Here is a 6,251-nt window from a genome sequence, read left to right on the forward strand (position 1 = left end):
ACAGAAAATAACTACAGTTGGTACTATTCAAAGTGACAAACACAGAACTACGTCCTATTTCTCTAAAAAACTGCAACGTGAACAGTCCGAGTTGCCTTTAGTGACTATGCCACTTTAATCAGTTACTTGCCTAAAAAAGAAAAGGTTGTTACACTGTTGTCAACCCAACATCACAACATGAACGTTGTGGAAGAGAAGCCAGGCATCATTCTATTCTACAAGTGCACAAAGTATGTTATGGATACATTCGATAAGTGTGTAAGGATGTGTAGCTAGAATCGAGCAACGCGGCGTTAGCCAACGGCGGTGTTTCTCAACTTGATTGACATTGTAGCATACAATTCGTATGTTGTATTTGAAGATACACATAATGAATAGGCAAAGAATCATCCCACAAAGAGTTGTGGAAGAAAGCAATATTTGAAAGATCTTCCTCGAGAACTTTGCGCCCTTAAAATGCTGTAGGCCTGCACTCATAACACACAACAGCATTAACTTTTGGGTAGCAATGTAATCAAATCAAGATGGTGTAAGAAGAGAGAACATCATTACAGAGCCTCAAGGGAAAGTAACACGTACAGCTGTGCGTAATATGCCGAAGAAACGACGCTGTTACTCACATGGCAGGGGCAGAGACCGTAAGTGGCTCTGAGCACTATGGGACTCAACTGCTGAGGTCATTAGTCCCCTAGAACTTAGAACTAGTTAAACCTAACTAACCTAAGGACATCACAAACATCCATGCCCGAGGCAGGATTCGAACCTGCGACCGTAGCGGTCTTGCGGTTCCAGACTGCAGCGCCTTTAACCGCACGGCCACTTCGGCCGGCAGAGACCGTAAGTACATGAAAGCTTTCACATCCTTCAAAAAATAGATGGAAGAGCCAAAGAAACTGGTATAGGCATGTGTATTCAAATACAGAGATATGTAAACAGGCAGGATACGGCGCTGCGGTCGGCAACGCCTATACAAGAATACAAGTGCCTGCCGCAGTTCGGTTACTGCTGCTACAATGGGAGGTTATCAAGATTTAAGGGAGTTTGAACTTGGTGTTACCGCACGAGCGGTGGGACACAGCATCTCCGAGCTAGCGATGAAGTGGGGATTTTCCCGTACGGCCATTTCACGAGTGTGCCGTGAATATCAGGAATCCGGTAAAACATCAAATCTCCGACATCGCTGCGACCGGAAAAGACCATGCAAGAACGGGACCAATGTCGACTGAAGAGAACCGTTCAACGTGATAGAAGTGCATCCTTCCGCAAATTTGCTGCAGATTTCAATGCTGGGACATCAACAAGTGTCAGCGTGCGAACCATTCAACGAAAAATCATCGATATGGGCTTTCGGAACCGAAGGCCCGCTCGTGTACCCTTGATGACTGCACGACACAAAGCCCTACGCCTCGCCTGGGCCTGTCAACACCGACGATGGACTGTTAGTGACTGGATATATGTTGCCTGGTCGGACGAGACTCGTTTCAAATTGTATCGAGTGGATGGACGTGTACGGGTATGGAGACAACCTCATGAATCCATGGACCCTGTATGTCAGCAGGGGACTGTTAAAGCTGGTGGAGGCTCTGTAATGGTGTGGGGAGTGTGCAGTTGGAGTGATATGGGACTCCTGATACGTCTAGATACGGCATCCTATCTGGTCTCCTGCATCCATTCAAGTCCATTGTGCATTCCTACGGACTTGGGCAATCCAAGCAAGGCAATGCGACACCCCAAACGTCCAGAATTGCTACAGTGTGGCTCCAGGAACACTCTTCTACGCTTAAGCACTTCCGCTGTTCACCAAACTACCCAGGCATGAACATTATTATGCATAGCTGGGATGCCTTGCAACGTGCTGTTCAGAAGAGATCTCCACTCCCCCATATTCTTACGAATTTATGAACAGCCCTGCAAGATTCATGGTGTCAATTTTCTCCAGCACAACTTCAGGCATTAGTCGAGCCGATGCCACATCGTGTTGCGGCACTTCTGCGTGCTTGTAGCAGCCCTACACGGTGTATATCTGCCCTGCACACCCAAACAAAGAAGAATTAGTCCGAATTGTGGAATGTTCTGAATGCGACTATGAGCAACCCTTGTAATAGTGGAATTAGTATAAAGCAATTTAAAGTCGTTTATAAATTTATTTAAACGCCATTGGAAGGAATTTTTTTTATTAAAAAGACCCAGAAATCCGTGCCCAGTGTTAATTACTAACATTTCAAACATCTAGTCTACCAACATTATGGAATTCTTAAGTCATATGGTTTATCCTAGAGAGAGACAGTAATTATCGCGGTTTCAGTCGCTGACCCGAACCCCCCTCCCCACACACACTCTCCGTTGGTGTTGGTCAGTACAATAGAGTGTATTCGTTTGCTACTTTTAAAGCCAGCAATGTTAACGAAGCTGCTCTTTTCTTTATGGTCATATGGACAGCATGGCAGGTACTTTGCGCTGTGACTATGTTTCGTGGTTTAGTAGCAGTTTGTCATATTGTACAAACCTCTTCTACCCACTGATTCGATACACACACTACTGTCTTAGCTGTAAGCTCTGTACAAACCAAATTAATACTGTACATCAAATCCATTTCCCAGAGGCCATACGTCATGTCCCACTGTAACTTAGTCATATCGCGAGATTGTGACCTTTGAAGACAAAGAGGCTCATTGGAACTTCGTCTTAATTCTTTCAGCTTCATTAAGGTTTCGGTCACCGACCAATGACACAGTAAATTTCAATGCTAATCCTAAATACAGATTGGTCACAAACAGTCTGTAAAAGTTATAACGGTGTTGCAGGGTAAGCTGGGCTGAGACGTAATTGTTAAGGAAACAATTCGAAACTTCGCGCCGTTTCCGATTTAATTAATATTGGATTAGGCCAATCAGGTCGTTGCGCTCTCAAATTCAAGCACTTGCACGCGCTATAACGAGATAATGCACAGATATCTGTGGGTCTGCGAGTTACCTCATGTTCAAATGCTCATTACCAGTTAAAATGTGTTTTTTTTTTTTGAATATGATGAATTTAAGCTAGGAGAGCAAAAGCTACGTTTATTCACTTAAAGGAAACCAAACGAAGAACACGATTGGCGACGCTGTCTATGGCAGACTGCTTGAAATAGCACGCCCAGGGATCTGATTGGCTAACTTCAATGCCCATTAAATCTGAAACGGGGCTACATATCGAATTTTTTTCTTGGCAGTTACCTTTCAGCGCAACCTACCCTATAACACCCTGAAAGATTGTAACTCTAATTTGCTTTGCTGAATTGCGTAAGATTGTGACTTGAATTTGGTATGCTGAAATCGGGTGCTAATTAGACCATGAAAGCGGTTTAGAACTGTGAGCTGTCTTGTGAGGTTAACCGTGCGTTTACTGAGCCACTGTTTCACGACTGGGTAACTAGTCTAGGTTTACCACATTACCAATCAGACTATCATTGATTATAATCTTTTTACAGTCATACAACAACCGGTAATATATCTATATAAAAGGAGAATTTAAATAAAAAGAAAGAAATCAGTTTATATTTGCAAATTTATTTTAAAGATTGTTCATTGAAATTTCAGCATATTACACGTGAATTATAACAGAGCTGGTGCCTTATTTACGATTGTGAGACTGTGAGATTGGAATATTACGGAACACATAAAATATGGACCCAAGATTGGGAGACTGGATATAACACTGCATTCATAAAACAACACACAAAGAACATTGAAACACATGCAACAGAAAGTTAACCACAACCAATAGGTTCAATTTTTCAGTTAAAGAAATTACTTTCGTAGCACAATCCTGTCCGTCTTGTAATTACCCTTCACGTGGTCAACTTGGTTTACAGAAAGCGTATAACTCCGCAATAATTTAGATAATAAAAATAAATTAGATCAAAAAGCAAATTACAAAACAAAAACCTCGAACTGGTTACTAACGTCTTACTATTAACCTGATGGGTCAACAGTTATATAAGCACGTGGTACTGGTCTCACAAAGTACACGCCACGTGGGTTGAACATAAAGAAAAGTTGGTATATTCAAAATCTTTTCAAGACGATACGTTATAATCACACAAGCATTTGGATTTAAGATCGATCTTACTTAGAGTTACTGACCAACACGTGGTTCCACTTTACTCACAAAGTAGTAACAACGCAACTACCGCCAAATAATCTGAACTGGACACGAGAATCACACTCCGCTGCAATTAAAGATAACCTTAGCTATTTTAAAGCTAACCCGAAATAAAATGATTAAATTCTCAGTTAAGCTGAACTTAACAAATCCATTGTCCTATGGACTTAACAGACACGCGCTTGGCCGGAGATCTTACCACTTCAGACGCTCGCACCGCCAGACTGCAACTGCTGGACTGCCCTGCGCTACCACTGGACTCCAACCTCTTACTCTCCAGCTGCCAGACTCCCCCTTCCGACTACCACTGAACTACCCAGCGTGCTCCTGAGAGTCGCTCACAAAGACAAACGGAAGGCGCCAGAGGGGCAGCTTCCTATACCAACATGACAGGGGACGGACCGGACCATACTAAGAATGGAAACCTCTCTGCTTTTAGGAACCGTAGCTACCTGTTTCAACGTTGGTCCTACTGTTCTCTAGCAGACAGCCTTGTCTGCTACCCTCAAGCATGCAGCTACAAACACATTTGATCATTCATCCTCTCACACAGAAGGGAAGGGGGATGACAGTATCTTATCATACACAGTATATAAAAGAAAGCGGATGTAGGTTCCGTATGAGACTGTGTGACATGAATTACATATAAGAATTACATATAAACTGTGCTTTAAAGTGTAGTAGTGTGAGAGATCGTTCTTGTTTACGTGTAAAAGTAACACGTTCCACTACTCAGTCTCCTCCCAGATAGTCAGAAACGCCACAGTAAATTTAGAAAAGGAATTTATTCCATAAAAGACAACAAATTTGAGAAATTAAACATGAAAGGAATCCAACAGAGACCTTTCATAACCCCAACGCTCCGGGAAAAGACTGTGCAGGGAATTTTCTGGCCATGCTAGGACATTCCCAAGCAGGCTTCTCACACCCTACTTAAACCAAAAGTGTAAAGAAAAAAGGCAAAAGGTCACCAGCTACTTGCTAAAACACAATAATTTCAAACATCTTTACAATCTACCAATTTCAAAGAGAGAAAAATAAAAACACACAATCTGTGACACCTATTTAAAAGATCATGTAGACCTAAATCGGTCAGCAAGTAAAAACAATGGTTCCTGTGTCATTAATATGAAAACAATTTCTGGTTGTTACCCTTATGGAGTTCACCAGTATTTGCTCATTGCAAGAGCCAACTGATCACAGGCAAATTTATGACTGTTTATTAACAGGCAAAATTTATGAAAATAGCAAAGGTGCCACAGCAATTAAAAAAAAGAACATCAAATAACATCAGTATCATAAAGTAGAACATTACAATGCACAATTCGCAAAAGGCAAAAAATCGACAAAAAAAAAAAACATGTTTTACTAAGTGGTTATCGCAAAAAAATTCTATATCTTATAAAACTAATAATCTGTAGGATTAACCTAACTATGTGGCACTAATTTAATCACTCTACAATATTTCAGTTAGTTAGCAAACAATGAGCACTGTGTCATTATACTGAAAGTACAATAATTGTGTGATTGTTACCCTTAAGGGGTTCCTCACAATAAATATGCCCCATGCAAAGGCTAATCGATCACAGTCCAATGAGAATGAATAGCAATCTGACTGATAAAGGAAGCAGTGCCACAGCAATGAATTTACCAAACAAAATAACACAAATCTAATAGCTAACACAAGAACAAACATTGATCAATAAAACAGTACAATAGTCAACATCTAAAACAAAACACCAATAAATAAAACACCTGCAAAATGCAAGAGTCAAAGTTTCAAAACAAAACAAAAATATAGAACACCTGCAAAATACAAGAGTCAGAGTTTAATAAACATCAATAAATCGAGTCCCTGCAAAACACACGAGTCAAAGTTTCTGTGACAGAAACACACGTATATGCATTGAACTAAGAACCGTATAATCACTGTTCACTTATACACTCACTAGTTCCACTGTTCCGTGGCACAATATAAGGGGTGGGGGAGGGGGTTGGTCGCCGCAGCTGTCAGTAGGGATTTTTGTCCATCTGTTGCGTGCGATCCCGCCGTCTCTGCCCTCTCATGAAGTTTCTCTTGTGTCACGTACATCTCGATTTTGTTCCAT

Source organism: Schistocerca nitens, chromosome 3 (genome assembly GCF_023898315.1).
Source record: "Schistocerca nitens isolate TAMUIC-IGC-003100 chromosome 3, iqSchNite1.1, whole genome shotgun sequence".
In the NCBI taxonomy this organism is placed as follows: domain Eukaryota; kingdom Metazoa; phylum Arthropoda; class Insecta; order Orthoptera; family Acrididae; genus Schistocerca; species Schistocerca nitens.